We start from the raw sequence: 16,948 nt of genomic DNA on the forward strand, positions 1-16,948 counted from the left end.
ATGCTCCCCTGTTTCCAAGGCGACGCACGGCACGTAAATGACGTGTGTCTCCATGGCAACCAGAAAGTGAACAAGAAAAGGGAGGATGGCTGGGAAGCTGCAGTGGGGTTCTGGTATCTGAGCTAGCGGGCGGGGCGGGAGGGGAGGGTAAGCTGCAGTGGCCTCAGCTGAGACTGGAAAGAGCGTGTAGCTGCAATATTTATTAGAGCAGCATGAGAGAGCAGTTTGCTGCATAAACCCCCAGGTCCAGGAGAGGTCGTCCCTCTCCCAGCCTGGGTGCTAGACGCTGAGCATTACTGCCTTGGAAGGATATTCACCCGCCCGCAATTCTTTTGTCAGAGGATGGTGCTAGAGCCCGGTCCTACTTCTCTGTCCTCCAGCCGTCCGCCGGAAAGCAGAGGGTTGAGAAGCCGACGTTAATAACCAAAGGCTTGAGCTGGGGTGAGGCGGAGCCCTGGAGCCTGCCCCGCCAGAGGCGGGGAGGACCCTCTGGAGGTTTCCGCCTCTCTGTTCGGCTTCTACAGTAAAACGGCCCCCTTGCTGTAGATAGCAAAGGAGCTGCAATGGGATAGAATTCCCTCCTACATGAGACCCAACCGCTCCTACCCAGGGCACTGAACGTTTTTCCAGGACGATGAGGCAAAGTACGTAAGTTTTTAGAAGAAACCTCCATAAGAGCAGAGATTTTTGTCTCTTTCGTGCCCTCTGTCGCCATCACGGAATCCCCAGCACCTAAAATAGTACCTGGCACGTAGTAAGTAAATGCTCAATACATTCGTTGAATGAATAACAAGAACCACTACGTCCTATTCCCTCATCCATAACCCTGCAGCCTACACAGTGGCTTTTAGGAGACCTGAATTCAATTTGTTTCTGTCACTTGCTAATTCAGAGACCTTGAATAAATCATCTTCCTGATCTGTTAGAGGACTGGACTGGATAATTTATAATATTATGTCAAACTGAATAACTCTGCATCAGCTCACAGGTGAAGGGTGAGCTGTTAACAGTGTCCGTGAGGGGTGGATGCAGTGGGGAGGGGGGGACTGTGTGTAAGAGGATAATTCCCCCTCTGCTGGCCTGGTGTCCAGGTACAGACATACACGGAGTGTCTCAACCTTTGTGACAACTCTTTTCCCTGTTTGAGGGGTGAAGTGGGAGAAGAGGAGGAGGAGGAAGAAAAATGGAATTTACATTTTTATAGATGACTTCAGATTGAGAAGGAAACAGCACCTGGGCAGCAGCACTAATATGACCTTAGTAAATTGTAGAAGCAAAGTGGTCAGAAAACAAAAGTGAAGTTTACAAGAAGAAGTAAATCTGGGGAGAAGAAACAAACTATATCAATCCAAGATGAGAAAAAGCTAGGTATAGGCAGGTGAGTTGTATACAGGTTCAAGGCTAGTGAATGTGTCACCTGGGGTTTCCCTGCTCGCATACTCTAGTGATGAAGAGCAAGCCTGGCCCAGAGGAACTTATGTGGCACTAAAGAACTGTCTGACCTATCCTTGTCTTACTGCTATTAAAATAATAAGTGGGGAAATAACCTAAACAGCAGAATGTTTAAGGCATTGTTGATATAATAAAGGATCATGCAGCCATTAGAAATTTGATTTCCCTAAACAAATATATGAACAAATTAAAACCCCTACAGTACTGTATTTTCTAAAACAAATGATCCAGTCCTCCCTGCTCACTCATTCCTTCCTTACTCATTCCACAAACTTGTGGTGCCCTTACCTTGGTTATCACTCCTACCTCCACCATGTGCCCCACAGGTTATTTCTAAAACTCAGGAGAAGAAAAAATGCTTTTCCTTGGTTTCCCTAAGCACAGCCGAAGTGGGCTGGTATTTACAAAAAGACTACAAAACAAACAAACAAATAAACAAAAACTATCAGAAAGCTCTTTGCTGCATCTACTGCAAGGATGAAGACCATTCTCAGCAGTCAGACTGTGGATATTCCAGGAAATGTGGACATCATACTGAAGGGACCCACGGTTATTGTGAAGGGCCCTAGAGGCAGCCTGCAGAGCGATGTCAGTCACAGCAATGTAGAACTCAGTCTCCTTAGAAAAAGAGGCTCTGGGTTGACAAATGGTGGGGCAATAGAAAGGAACTGGCTATTGTTCACACTATCTGTAGCCCTGTACAGAACATGATCAAGGGTGCTACACTGGGCTTCCATTACAAGATGAGGTCTGTGTATGATCATTTCCCCATGAATGCCATTCAGGAAAATGATTCTCTTGCTGAAATACGGAATTTCTTGAGTGAAAACTACATCTGCAAGGTTTGGATGATGACTGTCAGGTGTTGCTTGTTCAGTATCTCGAACACAGAAAATGAATTAATTCTTGAAGGAAACGACACTGAACCTGTATCAAATCCAGTTGCTTTGATTCAACAAGCCACAATGTTAAAAATATGTATATCAGAAAAAATTTGGATGTTATTTATGTTTCTTAAAAAGGAACAGTTCATCAGGCTGATGAATAAGATCTAAGTTGTCCAGCTACAATTTTAGTATATGTGCTGCCAAAGCAAGCACTAAGTTATCTAGCTATAGAAATACCAAGATGTCAGATGACTCCTCAAACTTATTTGTGCCATTTTAAAGATGCATTAAAAGTTATGTATTGATTTAGGACAAAAAAAATAACTATAGGAAAATTAGAAACACAGACTAGAGACACACACACATGCATACACAAAACAGTTGAACTTACACAGTGTAAGTTTCTGATCATACAAAAGCAAGTATGTTCTCAGGGTCTACAGGTTGAACCCTACTGCTCATCCTTCCCTGGAGATCTCTGCTATAACCAGAAAAGACTGGCATGACTTGCAGAGTTTTTGCCTGTGTCTGTTACTTCACATCTCTTGAACTAGCACTTGGTATGGATGATTTCATCTTGCCAGCTCCCTCACCCTTCAGGTGAATCTCTGCCTTCAATCTACAAGGAGTGACCCTGTCCTCTGTATAGGGCCGCTCATCTTGGCCTTAACCTTACATTAAACATAATCCCCATACAGTAGGAGCTGGATTATGCCATCATACAAGGCCCTTTGCCACTATTGTGGAGGATGCCATGTATGTCAAGGCTTTCAGCATAACATTACATCATGCTACCCAGAAGTGCTGGCATGAAGTCCACTGAGTGTACAAGGGGTCTGAACCTAGAGGGAGGGGAAATTATTGGAGAAGCACGAAAGAACATAGGAAACATGTGCAGAGATCAAGGGGTGTGGCTGATCCAGTCAAGCTCCAGGTCAGACATTTGAAAGCCGAGGGTAGGTGGGAGCTGGAGGAGTGGACAAGTAGCAGGACTTGAAAACATAAGGAGGCGACAATCGGTGCATCAGATTCAGAAAAAGGTCATTTAAAGAATCCGGTGTAAAATGAGACAAAGGAAAATAAGAGGAGGGTATAGTCTCAGAAAAATAAGGGGAACAAATGCAGGGAATGAAGCAGAGCCTTAGTTGTTCTGCCGGGTTATAATACTGCGTTCTCTAGACACCAGTGCCTTAGGGTTTGTTGAGTGGGTCCATTTCCAAGCAAATGGGGCTGAATGGGAACTCTGTCCATGTCACTAGAGTATTCATACATAAAAAGTATGCTGTATAGCAAGAAAGAATAACCCCTACACACCCTTCTGCTTCCTGCCTTTCTCTATTCTTTGGGAATAACCTAGCTGTTATAATCCTTCATCCCAGTCTTATAGGCCAAGAGGGGAAGAGACTCCATGCTGCATAGATATAGGTCTCCATCAAATACACCTAGTTTCAAATATCATATTCTCAGTAAAATTATGATTTTTAGTAGTCTCTGCCATTTTCCTCTATGTGGTTTCTAGTTTACCTCCAGACTCTATTTTATATAGCTGGTATACTTTTGCACTATAAATCAAACAGTCATGATGAAGATGCTCATGTGATTCATCTAGCTCTAGAATGACTGCTGTACCTTCGGTCCACAATCCCAGACAAGGCTCCCCAAATTCAACTTTTATGAAGCTGGGTTGCCTTGTGGCCCATCTTAGCATGATATCGCATTGCAAAGAAACACCTCGAAGAGCCAGAAAGAATTAAAAAGCAATTTAGATTTAAACTCTAAAGAGTTTACATTCTTAGCATGGAGGAAAACATCTTAAATTCTCTTCCTTTTTTCTCTAACTCAACTTGTACATTATGGCATAGCTGCCTGCCATTCTCTCTTCTTTCTCCGCAAACATCTCAAAACTTTCTCTCAAGCCTGGCCCTTGCTTTTTCATTCCCCTTTACTTCTTGGATGTACCCTTTTTCTCTTTTACAAAGGCACCTATTGTGTCAACATTCGCAGAGGTTTTTTTCCACTTTTAGTGCATGTTCTGTCATTTATCCTGTTCCACTCTGACATGACTAGTTCCAGCCCAAGTGTTGCTGGGAAGCTGGCCACAGACATAGGTATTCAGAGCCCTGGTGCAGGGTCTCATGTATCTTCCACCCTCTCCATATATTTTCTGTACCACAAAAGGTACCAACCGCTCAGGGCCTGGGCAGGCTCCTAGTCAGAATCCTCATCAGGTATTGATAGCGCTGCACCAACTAAGAACATTCACAATTTCTGGCGCCGTGGGGCAATTTTGCTTGACAAATTGCCTCTCTCAGACTATCAGTTCAATTTAGAGGAAATTATGTCCAGGTATCTGGGCAGGATATGGACTGTGGTATGCCTGCCACAGACTTCCCTTTCATTTAAAAGAATTTTTAGAAATCTAGTGTTCCTTGATACTGACTTATGCAAGCTTTCAGGCTCCTTGTCACCTGTATTTTCACTTGTTTCTTTATTGCCTTTCACTTCCAACGAGAATATAAGATCCATTAGAGCAGGGTTTGGTTTTGGTCACTGCCATATCTCCAGTACCTAGAATTGTGCCTGGCACAACAGCTCAATAAATATTTGCTGAATATGTGAGTGAATGAAGCCTGAATTCATATCTAGAAAAAATCTTCTTAAGGGCATATAGTTTGTAGAGCTCCAACTCTGTCTTACCTTAGAGAGCAGTTTAGCATCTTTAATTTCAAGCATCTACTTTGGCAATCTATGGCTTATGTTGACACAATTAAATGGACCTTTTAGTGGCTTTTCTTGAACAAAGAAATACTATAAGACATATGGAAGTATCTACCTCTTGCAAAAGAGAAGTGCTTGCAGCTTTGAAATGAGAGTTACCACCTACCCACCCACTCAGACCCCCAGTGGTATAGTCTTCCACCATTTCTAGCAAAGTCTCAAAGATATTGGGGCTAAGTTTCAGTCAGAACTCAAGGTCAGAGGACTGCATGCATTCCCCTCCCCTCAATGTTGCTTGACAATGTGATGATACCAAGCCTGTATCCCCATCCTGTATGTCAAGGAGAAGAACTCCTAATTTATATTCTTATTCTACTAGAGACAGGCTCAAAAAAATACTGCTACTGGTTATAAGATTAGTAGCTAACTGAGAAGGGATATTATAAATAGAAATATTACTGTGCTTCAAAGATAATGTTTCTCTTCTCTTTGAGTTTCTGAACTGGTAGACTAGTAATTTAGGATAATGTTCGTCCAGGTTACTTTTTACTGTAATAAAATTGAGGCCTTTTCGTCCCTTGCTTGTGCCTTCCCTACTTCTAAAACCAAACCAAACAAAAACAAAGTTTCTCCTCATTTATCAAATATATATCAAGGGAGATGTAAAGATCAGTCTTTCCAGGATAGTAAAACCAAATTAAGACCAAACATCAAACATGGATTAGAAAAACAATATTCCAGGAATTGAGGTTAGTCTTGAAAAAACTTTAGCTGCATAACTTCAAGAAGACCTTACTATTCTCCACAGTGTTGTCTGAGTCTCTAAGAAGCAGAGGACAATTTTATGTGAAGTTCACTGGTGATTACCTAGATCAAATGCATTAAACTGGGACTCATTTCATCTCAGTGGGTGATCTGGAGTCACATATCCAATCTATTCATCCCAGTTCACCATTACCATATTTCACACCTGCTTCCAGTTGCTTCTTGTGTAATTAAAACTCAATTCCCTCTTATTAATGGCATTAATGGCTTTTGCTGCTCAAGAGAACGATGAGTACCATCCAAGACATCTCTAAGTGTGCTAGATAATAAAACTACCCATGATTTTACATAATTAGAACATTCAAATCTCTGGTGTTTAAATTATAATGAGGTCTGTGAGACATAGTCCTCTCTGTTTCATACGTACGGACTTTTATTAGTTGTTTTGGGGGGACATTAACTTCACAGAAAAGAATAACTATGGAGGAAAGTTCTAAGAAGATGGAGATGAAGCATGGAGATGATGCCAGGGCTGTGATTTGAGTCTAAGGTCTAATGAAAGAAAAGAAATAATCAACAGAGGTGCGTGAAAGAAGGAAAAGCTGGAAAGAATTTTTCAGTAAATTTTTAGCTCTGAGACAAACTAGCACAGAGGATAGAGAGCATCATCATTCCCTGATTCTACCCTGAGGGCAAGAGGCAGGATTAGACATTTGACTAAGGTTTCTTCAAGGACTTCTTAAGAGTGATGAATATGTAAGAAGGAGCCTGAACCTCCTTTTCAGGCAGTCTTGAAAACTGGGAGAGTCTTACTTGTTTGAGTTTATCTTGAGGGGAAATAGATTTGTTTACCCCCGAGACCAGCTTTGTCATATTTCCACACCCTAGTGCCCACATTTTAACCACAAATGAAAGGTTGAACGAGTCCTGAAATGATTGTGTATTTTCAAGATAGGAAGATGACCATAATCTCTGATACCCATAAACATTTCTCAAATCCATTTTCTCTTCCCCATTTCTACAACTTCAGGTCCTAGTTATCTCATGCCTGGAGGATTCTAATAGTTTCCCTTTTAGCCTTTCCTCTGCGCCCTCCCTTCTCTCTCTTCCCTATGCATCCATTTCCTCACGGCAGTCAGAAGTATCTACCTAAAACTCAGATTTGAGACTTTTCACAACCCACTTTAAAATGTCCCAAAGGCTTCCCATAGTCTCCAACCTCATTTCCCCCTACCCCATTCTGCCTCACTATTTACCCTCGAGATGCACAAATCTACTTGTAGTTCCCATATATCCAGCACACTTTCATGTCTCTCTATCTTTATTCATGCTGTTCTCTATGTTTACAATGCCTAACTCATCTTCTTTTATGAAGTATAATGCAAATATATAAAAATATATAAACATATATGTATAATTCAGTGAATAAAGACAGTACCTGTATAATCATTACCCAGGTCAAGAAACAGAATATTGCAAGTGTTTCTTCCTCCCCACCACCGGAGACGCCCATTCCTACGCTGGAGCCAAAACTTTCTTCTTGCTATGGGTAACCACTCTCTCAGTTATTATCTTGATGACAATTTTCTTGCTTTTCTTTATAGTTTATCAATCACATGTTTATACATCCCTAAACAATATAGTGCAATTTTGCCTGGTTTTGAACATTACGTAGATGGCATCACAATGAATTTATTCTTTTGAGCATTATATGAATGAAATCACAGAATTTGTTGTTTTATGTTTTGCTTCTTTTTCACATTATATTTCTAAAGGTCATCAATGTTGTTGCAGTATCTGTGCTTTGTTAATTTGTATTGTTCTACTGCATTCCATTGTATGAATATACTGCCATGTATTTATCTGCATTCAACTGTTGATAGACACTTCAGTTATTTTCAGATTTTGGCTATTACTAGCAATGCTCCTATGAATATTTTAGTACATGTTTCATCGTGCATATAACAGAAGTTTTTTCTAAAGTTTATTTATAGATAAACATGCTGAATCACAGAGTATTCTTATCTTCAGTTCTACTAGAGAATATCGATATCAAATATTTTTCACAAGTGGTCGTAATAATTTACACTTCACCACCAAGGTAAACATTCTCATTACTTTGCATTCTCTCCAACACTTGGTATTGTCAGACTTTTAATTATTAATTTTTTTGGATATAATCCCAAGTGCCTGGAACAGTGCCCAGCTTATAATAAGCATGCCTTAAATATTTATTGACTATATGAATATATCTTAATTTCTAAGTATGGGAATTTTCTAATTGTCTTTTTGTTATTGATTAATAGCTTAAATCCATTGTAGTTGTAGAACACTTCCTGTTTAATATCAACCTTTAGAAAGTTGTTAAAACTTGCCCAATAGGCAAGTTTTTGTTTAAAATGTTACATATATGCATCATGAAAGAATGTGTTTTGCATTTGTTGGGTACAAGGTTTAGGTATTTCCATTAGCACATTTAAAACAAATTTATAAACTACTTATACAAATTTTCTATATCCTAAGTGATTTTGTCTACTTATAGGTTACTAAGAAGGAGTTATTCTAATCTTCCACTATGTTTGTGAATTTGTTCTTGTAGTTCTTATAATTCTTGCTTTATATAGTTTGGTGCTATATTGTAAGCATAATTTACATTTTTAAATTGTCATATTTTCCTAGTGAATTGAATGTTTTTCATTAGTAGGTTTTTTTTTTGTTCAGTAATTATGCTTTTTGCCTTAAAGTTCATTTTAACTGATAGTAATATAGTTGCACCAGATTTCCTTTAAATGAGGTGCATAATATATCCTTTTCCATTCCTCTTCTTTCAACTTCTGTTTCCATAAGTTTTAAGTATATTTCTGTTAGAAAACTTATAGTCAGATTTTGTTTTGCTCTGCATTTTATCTATTTTGGCATCCTTTGTCTTTTATCTAGAGCATTTAATCCAATTATATTTAATATTAATAAAGTTAACATTTGGATTTAAACTATATTTGTGGATTTATCTGTCATTTCCATTAGGTTTTGCTTCTTATATTTTGAAGCTCTTTTATTACATTTTTAACAATTTAGGACTGTTATGTCCTTTTGCTGAATTGACTTGGTTTATCATTATGAAATAGCCTTTTTTTATTCTTGGTAATATTCAATGCTCTAATATTTATATAGTCTGATATTAATGAAGCCATTTCAGATTTTTAAAATTAATATTTGCATGGTATATTTTTTGTCATATTTGTGCTTTCATACTTAAGGTGGATTTCCTATAAATGAAATATACTTGGCTCTTTTTATCCAACTTGACCATCTCTGCCCTTTAATGGATATGTTTAGACCATTTACATTTATTATAACTTTTGATAAGATTGGATTTCAATCTGTCATCTTGCTATTTGTTTCCTATTCTTTGTTTCTTATTTTCTAATTTCCATTCCGATGTTTAAACTAATTGAATTTTTAAATGATTCCTTTTTAGTTCCACTATTGGCTTATTAGGGCTTCCTCTTTTTCTCTTTTTTTTTTGTTGTTGTTGAAGTTGTTGCTTTAGAGCGGTGCTTTCCAAATAGAATTTTTTGTGATGATGGAATCATTCTATATCTGCACAGTCCAGTATGGTAACCACTAGCCACATTTGGTTATTTAATACTTGAAGTATAGCTAGCTAGTATGACCAAGGAACTGAATTTTTAATTTTCCCTAATTTTAATTTTAATAGCCACATATGTCGAGTAGCTACTGTATTATTGGACAATGCAGCTCAAGGGTTTAATAATACGCATCTCAAACTTAATCACAGTCTACTTTTAAATAGTGTAAGAATCTTACAACATACTTTCATTTTCTCCCTTATGTCCTTTGTATATTTGTTGTCACATATATTACTTCTACAGATGCTAAAACCCCAAGCGCATTTTTAAAATCTTTACTTTGGTCATTTATCTTTTCAAGAGATTAAAATGTGAGAAAAGTGTTTTAAATATTTTGCCTACATATTTATCACTTTTCACACTTTCTCTTCCTTTCATTCATCCAAATTTTCATCTGTTATTTTTCTGCTACCTGAAGAACTTCCTTTAATATTCCATCTTTTGTTTGTTTAAAATAGTCTATTTCACCTTTATCTTTGAAAGACATTTTTGCTGGCTAAATCTTCTGGGTTGACCTTGTCTTCTGCTTTGCATAGCTTCTGTAAGAAATCTGCTGGCATAATTTCCTCTCTTCCTCTATAGCGGAGGATGGCAAGCCATGTAAGTCTCCGTTGCAACTACTCAACTCAGCACAGAAGCAGCCATAGCCAATACATAAATGAGTGCATGGGGCTGTGTTCCAACTAAACTTTATTCAGAGAAACAAGTATAGGGCCAGATTTGACCCATGGGCCATAATTTGTCAATCCCTGCTCTATATGTAATGTATCCTTTTTTATCTGACTGCTTTTAGAATTTTTTTTCTTTATCCTTGGTCTTTAGCAGTTTGGTTATGATGCGCTCTGGCACAGTTTTCTTCAAGTTTATTCTGCTTGGATTTCACTGAGCTTTCAAATTTGTAAATTTTTTAGTCATTATTTATTTTAAAATTTTTTAGCTCCTGACTCTTTTGAACCTTGTTACATGTATGTTAAACTGCTTGATATGCCTCACAGAGCATGTTGCTCTAATCCTTTGTTTTTCAATCTTTTTTCTCTCTATACTTCATTTGGGATAGTTTCTATTTCTGTCTTCAAGTTTTCTAATCCTTTCTTTTGTAGTCAACAATTTGCTATATTTCCCCTGTGAAAATTTTTAATTTTATTTATTTTCTAAATTTGATAATCCTGATTTTAGGTAATATTAAACTTCAAAATTTGTGCCACATTATCTAAGTATTACTTTGACTCACATTAATATTACACATATTTAAACTCAAGTCAATTGCAAAATATAAATGTTTACTTAAGTGATATAATTCTCCTTTAAAAGGTTTTACTTTAAACTTTCATTGCTATTCTACTCTCTAGCCTCCGCTGTCCAGAAACAGGCAGATTTCAACTAATTTCTTTAATGAATATTTTGTAGCAAGTTTCTAAAGTTTTCCAATTCTTTTACACTTATAGAAATTCTTCCCCATCCATTAAACAACGATACAATTTCTTGTCTGGTTAGATGGAATTTAGAAATGAGCCCACTTGCTCGTATATTTGCTGTCAATTTCTTTGAAAACAAGACCTTCAGAGCAGTGCCCCGAGTCTGAATATTTTCCCACAGTTGACATTTAAGCCAACCAACACAGTCTATAATTTTGGAAAGATTTCAATAATGCTTCCAAAAGTAGTCTGTCTGTAATTATCTTGCTCCTTTTTCTATCTCAAACAAACAAACAAAAAAGAATTCCATAAAAGTAAAAATTATTTGACTTTGTGAAATATTTCTAGGAATAACTTTGTTTTCTGAATCTTCAACTTCATTTCCAGTGAATAGTTGAAAATCTCAGTGCCCAGAGAATGGTAGCACTTTAGATAAAGGCTTTGATTCTTTTAAATAGAGAATATACACATTTTTGAGCCTTTTTGTACCTTCTCCTTCAATCGAAATTCTATCAAATGCACTAGTGAAATTCTGTAATGTGTATCCCCATTTATTTTCCAAACAAGTATCCTGTGAAAGCTATCTTGTTCTCAAATGCACATTAATGCTTGCATGTAGTCTAGATATAAGTCTGTAGAATGCCCCCTACTTTTATAATACATTGACCTTCTAGCTGTTGAAAAATGTTCTCTTCACATTTCCCTCGATCAGAAGCTAAAATATTTATCTTTTAATTGTCTGCGACTTGAAACAATTTTCTTCATAGATGATTATACTCTCTATCTTCCAAGCATCTGGTCCTTTATGACTGTGTAATGCTTAGTATTAAGAGCAATCTACATTTTCAGTATCAAGGTTTTCTGCATCATCAGCTTCACAGAAGTTGTTTGAGGAATTGTCACATTGGGTTTATTGAAGAACAACCTTCTCTTGTTTCTATACTCAGAGATTCATCCATAGTTCCAAGTCATTCAGCTTGTTCATATTCTTCAGTGACACATTATCACCTTCTTCAGAATACCTGTAGCTTGCAAGTTTAATTTAAATTGAATTAAAATGCTAAAATTTTAAATTATTTGATTTTATATTTTTATTACTTCTTACACTGAATTTATTTGCTTTATTATATGCCATAGATAAAACAGTTTCACAATACTAGTATTAGTACTAACAGTAAAACTACAGAATGAAGTTTAAAAGGCTTTCACGGTTTGTTTTGTTCTTAGAATGTATCCCACTAAAGAAAAAACAAAGTCCTGTGTTCAAAAGTCATTTGAAATAAATCTTTGTTTTTGGTTATTTTACCAGTCTCATACACACTTAGTTTTATTTCATTTATTTTCAATGCCAAGGATTGCTTTTTCTCTTTTTGGTTTAATTGACTTTTTGAATCTGTAAAATAATTACATCATTCTAAAGTCAAAACCACATGAAAGGATATACTCAGAGTCTCCTGTCTCCATCCCCTGATCCCAGTTCCCCTCCCTACCTCCTATAATAACCATTTTTTATTAGTTTCTGGATTATCCTTCAATGTTTCATTTTATATAAAAAAGTAGCTACCATATACACTATTCTACATCTCGCCTCACATAATATATTGTATAGCAACACATAGAAATATTCCTCCTTATGTTTATAGCTTCATAGTATTCCACCATGTACCATAATTATTTTTAACTATTTTACTCTTCGCTGTTGATGGTATTGGGGGTGGGGAGTGGAGGTGGATTTCTAGTCGTTTGTCATTAAAAATAATGCCACAATGAATAACCTTGTGCATATCATTTCAAGTTTGTGCAAAGTACTTTTAGCATAGATTCCTAGAAAATGTGATTGCTGAAATAAAGGGTGAATACAGCTATTTGTAATTTTGCTAGATAGTACCAAATTCCCCTTCTTCAGGGCTGTACAATTCTATACTTCCACCAGTAGCATATTGTGTCTCTTTCCCCAGCATTTTGGCAACAAATTGTGCTCTTAAACTTTGAATTTTTGCCAACACATGTAAGAAATACTATCTCAATGTAATTTGCTTTGCTTTTTTGGATGAGTTGAGCCTATTTTACTATTTTAAGGGCCACTTGCATGATTTTTTAAAAAAACTATCTGTTCATGTCTTATGCTCATTTTCTCTACCGGATTTACGTCTTCATATACTAATGAGATTAACTTTTTCCTGTGTGATATAGTTGCAAATATTTTGTTCAGTGAATCATTTCTCTTTGGTCTTACTTATGATATTGGGATCACACAATTAAAAACGTCATATGATAGAATTTATCGGTCTTTCACTGATGCTAGATTTTGAGTCGTTGAAATGCTTCCCCCGTTACCTCCCTGAGTATATTATACAGAAATCTACCTATGTTTTTTCTATAGCTTATAAGATTTCTGTTTTTGTTATGCTTAGTTACCTGGTCCACGTGGAGTTAATCTTGGTGTGCGATGTAAGCTGCGGATCCAATTTTACCTTTTTCCAAATGGTACTCAGTTGTTTCAATAACACTTAAAGTCCATTTTTCCCCATTGTTTTGTAGCATCTTTGTCATATATCAAACTTCTTTATGTATTATATTGATGCATAGACTTTCTATTATGTTCCATTAGTGAGTCTGTCTAGTCATGTACCAATTCTACACCATTTTAATTATTAAAGCTTTATAGTATTTTAGATGTCTGGTACAACTAGTGGCTCTTCATTGCTCTTCTTGCTTATTTTTCTGAAATGAACTTAAGAATCAATTTGTCTAACTAAAAAAAAGAATTTGTTGGAATTTTTATTGGAATTGTATTAAATTTACAAATTCACTTAGGCATCTTTCATTTGCTCGAATCTACTTATGTGTCTTTGGGAAATTTTATAAGTAAAGTTTTTCTCATAGGTTTTTTACATATTTCTTATTAACTTTATTTCTAAGGATTTGTAATTATAGTTGTAATCAAAATGAGATGTTGATGTTTTCTTCTATGTTATCTTCTAACTGCTTCTTCTTTGTATCTATGAAGCCTACCAATTTTTGTAAATTGCTTTTGTAGTCTTCTAAATTACTGAGTCATCTTTTTGTTTGCAGTAGTTTTCCCACTGATTTTTGTTTTTTTCTAGACACACCATTGTATTATCAATAATTTTCATACATTTAATTGCTCTCTCTATAGCAATGCTGTGGCCAATACCTCCAACACTGTGTTAGGTATTATAGTAATAGCGGACATTTTCATTTTGCTTTGGACATTAACAGGAATGCCTTCAGTGTTTTCCCATGAAAATAATAAGTAAGATGCTGGTAAGCAAGATGCTTTATAATGGTAAGAAAACACTCTTCTATTCTTTTTAAAGTTATTTTATAGGGTTAAAAGGGTCAAATATGTGGCGATAGAAAGAAATCTAACTATGGGAAGTAAACACATGTTGTAATATATATACACCTTACTGTTAATTTGTACACCTGAAACTTACTGGATTTCATTAACCAATGTCACCATAAAAATAAATAAATAAATAAATAAGAATTTGAAAAAATAAAAAATAATAAAAATTTTAAAATAAATAAATTAAATTATTTTTTATTAAGAATATATTTTTCTCAAATGTTTTCCCATCACTGTGGAGAGAATTGCAAGATCTTTTCAAAATGTATAATAATATTATTAAACATATTAATGTACTTCCTAACATTGAACCATCTTCCCATTTCTGAAACAATTTTTCTTGATCATGACAAATCAAATTGTTTTATTCCATTTGCTTACATTTTATTTAGGATTTTTGCATTAATATTCATGAATAATATTGGTATGTAGTTTTTCTCTTTTGTACAATCTTTATCAAATTTTGGTTCCAATGTTATGTTTATTTTATTAAGAATTTTTGAAGTTGTCGTTTTTCTGTGCTTTGGAATAGAATTGGATTATAGGTCTTTCAAAAGTACCATTTGAAACCATCTTGAATACTTTAAGGGAGACTTTTTAAAAATATTCTATGTAGTATTGTATTGTTTTTAGCAGAATGGCTCATCTAAATAAGCTATTTCTTTTTTTCCTGGAGACAAAAACTCCCATCTTTTGTTATCATTATTTACTCCCTCTAATCCTTATACTTTATTCAGTCATCTTCTCTAAAAATTCTTTCCTGAACTCCCCAGGTTGTGCTAATGTGCCTCTTGTCTGGGTTCGTTCTGGACATTGTTCATTCTTGCAAAGCTACATTATAGTGAAGTAATTAATGGTGGATATCATTATCCTCTTTTAGCCAAAAACTTCTTGTGGATGGGGATCTTGCCCCTACTTTGTTACTTCCAGTGTCTATTGCCAAACACAGTGCCCAACATACAGTAGGAGCCTCAATAAATATTTGATGAACCAATCTTTGATCAGATCTCCCCCCTAACCCCATCTCTCTCCTCTGTCTCCCTCTTTCTGTCTCTCTGTCTCTTTCTCTCTTACACGCGCGCGCACACACACACACACACACACACACACACACACACACACACACACCTGTTTCTTCTCCAGTTCCTATCTTTGTTCTCCTTGGTTCATCTGGGAGCTCACAGCAAAAATCTAGGAGTCATCATTCCTGGTAATGTGTACCCCCTCATCTCCATCTTGTAATCAATCACCAAGTTTTATCAGTTCTTACCTTAAAATATTTCAAATTCACCCACATCGCTCCCTTTCTATGGACCTTAGTCCAAGCCCCTATCATTTATCGCCTAGGTAACTGCTATTTTCCTATTTTAATCTTTTCTCTTCCCCCTTCATAATCCATTCTTCACCAGAATACTAATTTTATCCTTTAAAAATACAGATGTGATTATAAAACCTATCTGTCTTCCTGTTCTTTGGGGGTAGTTTAGAACCCTTAATATGTCCCAAAGACCTTGCCTGATCTGGAGCATCCCTACCTTTCCAGCCTCAACTTGTGCCCCACTTCCTTATTCTGGCCTCTATCATCTTACAACTTCCTAAGTTATTTCCTTCTCAGAGTTTTTGAATATTATTTTCCACTTACTAGAAGGCCTACTCCCTGCACCTCCTCCACACTTTTGATCTGGTTATATTTATTCATCTTTCAGGTCTGTGCTAAGGGACCTAGTCTGCCTGAGGTACTCTATTGAATCCTCATATTGAGCTTCATTCTCCTCTTTACCACTATTGTGATTATTTAGTCATTCAGGTGATTCTTTATCTAATGTTTATTTCTTACACTAGATAATTTCACTGGAGGCGGGGACTATATTGATCTTCTTTTCAGCTGGATCTTCAGCATTTATCACAAGGAACAGCATAATAAATATTATTTAATAAGTATTTGTTGAATGAATGGAGGAAACATTGAATGAATAAATGAACAAAGTACTAATTACTATGGAACTCTTGAGCAAGAAGCCTAAAGGAACAAACGCTCTATTTTCCCTCCAGGGGGAGACATACTCCACCTAGAAATAGCAGGGCCTCAAGAAAGCTCAAAATTCTGAGAAGAGTGAATTTGTTTCTCAAGCCCCTGCAACTGATTCAGAGAATCCAATCATTTCCCTGTTAGGAGGATTCTTCAGATCACTCTGGATCACCCTCTGGTACCAGGCAAATGAGCATTTTCTCTGTTAATTTTCCTTCCTTGAGCAATCTTAAAATCTCTTGCTAGAGTTTGTCTACCCCGGTCTCTGCTAGGAATTTAGCTACAACTGCCCCCATTCTTGGAAAAATAGTGTCATATATATAATTTCAATGCTATCATTAACATTGTTATTTCTTTTTACTGTAATTTCTTTTCAAAATTCCTCAAGTAATCTTTATAAAGTCTTGAAATGTTTCAAAATTACTCTGATAGTAAAAATATTGGACTTGTAGAGCCAAAAAATAATAAAATATTGATGAAAAGCTAATTTAAAAAACACAGCGATTCATAAATTTCCCTGAGTGTAGGGGAAAGTCAAAAGGAAGAAAAAAAAGAGTAGAGTTTTAATATTGTTAGCATGTCTGCCTCTAAGCAGCTTCTGAAAGACGTCCTTGTTTAATCCCAATGATACATCTTAGGAGACTACCCCTACTGCACAT

General features: G+C 36.1%; 1 pseudogene; it reads right to left on the reverse strand.

The window, feature by feature from the left end:
* Positions 1 to 10,861: 10,861 nt before the first annotated feature.
* LOC107514277 lies at positions 10,862 to 11,926 on the reverse strand (annotated as a pseudogene).
* Positions 11,927 to 16,948: the final 5,022 nt, after the last annotated feature.

Source organism: Rousettus aegyptiacus, unplaced genomic scaffold, assembly GCF_014176215.1.
Source record: "Rousettus aegyptiacus isolate mRouAeg1 unplaced genomic scaffold, mRouAeg1.p scaffold_m13_p_2, whole genome shotgun sequence".
Taxonomy (NCBI): Eukaryota; Metazoa; Chordata; class Mammalia; order Chiroptera; family Pteropodidae; genus Rousettus; species Rousettus aegyptiacus.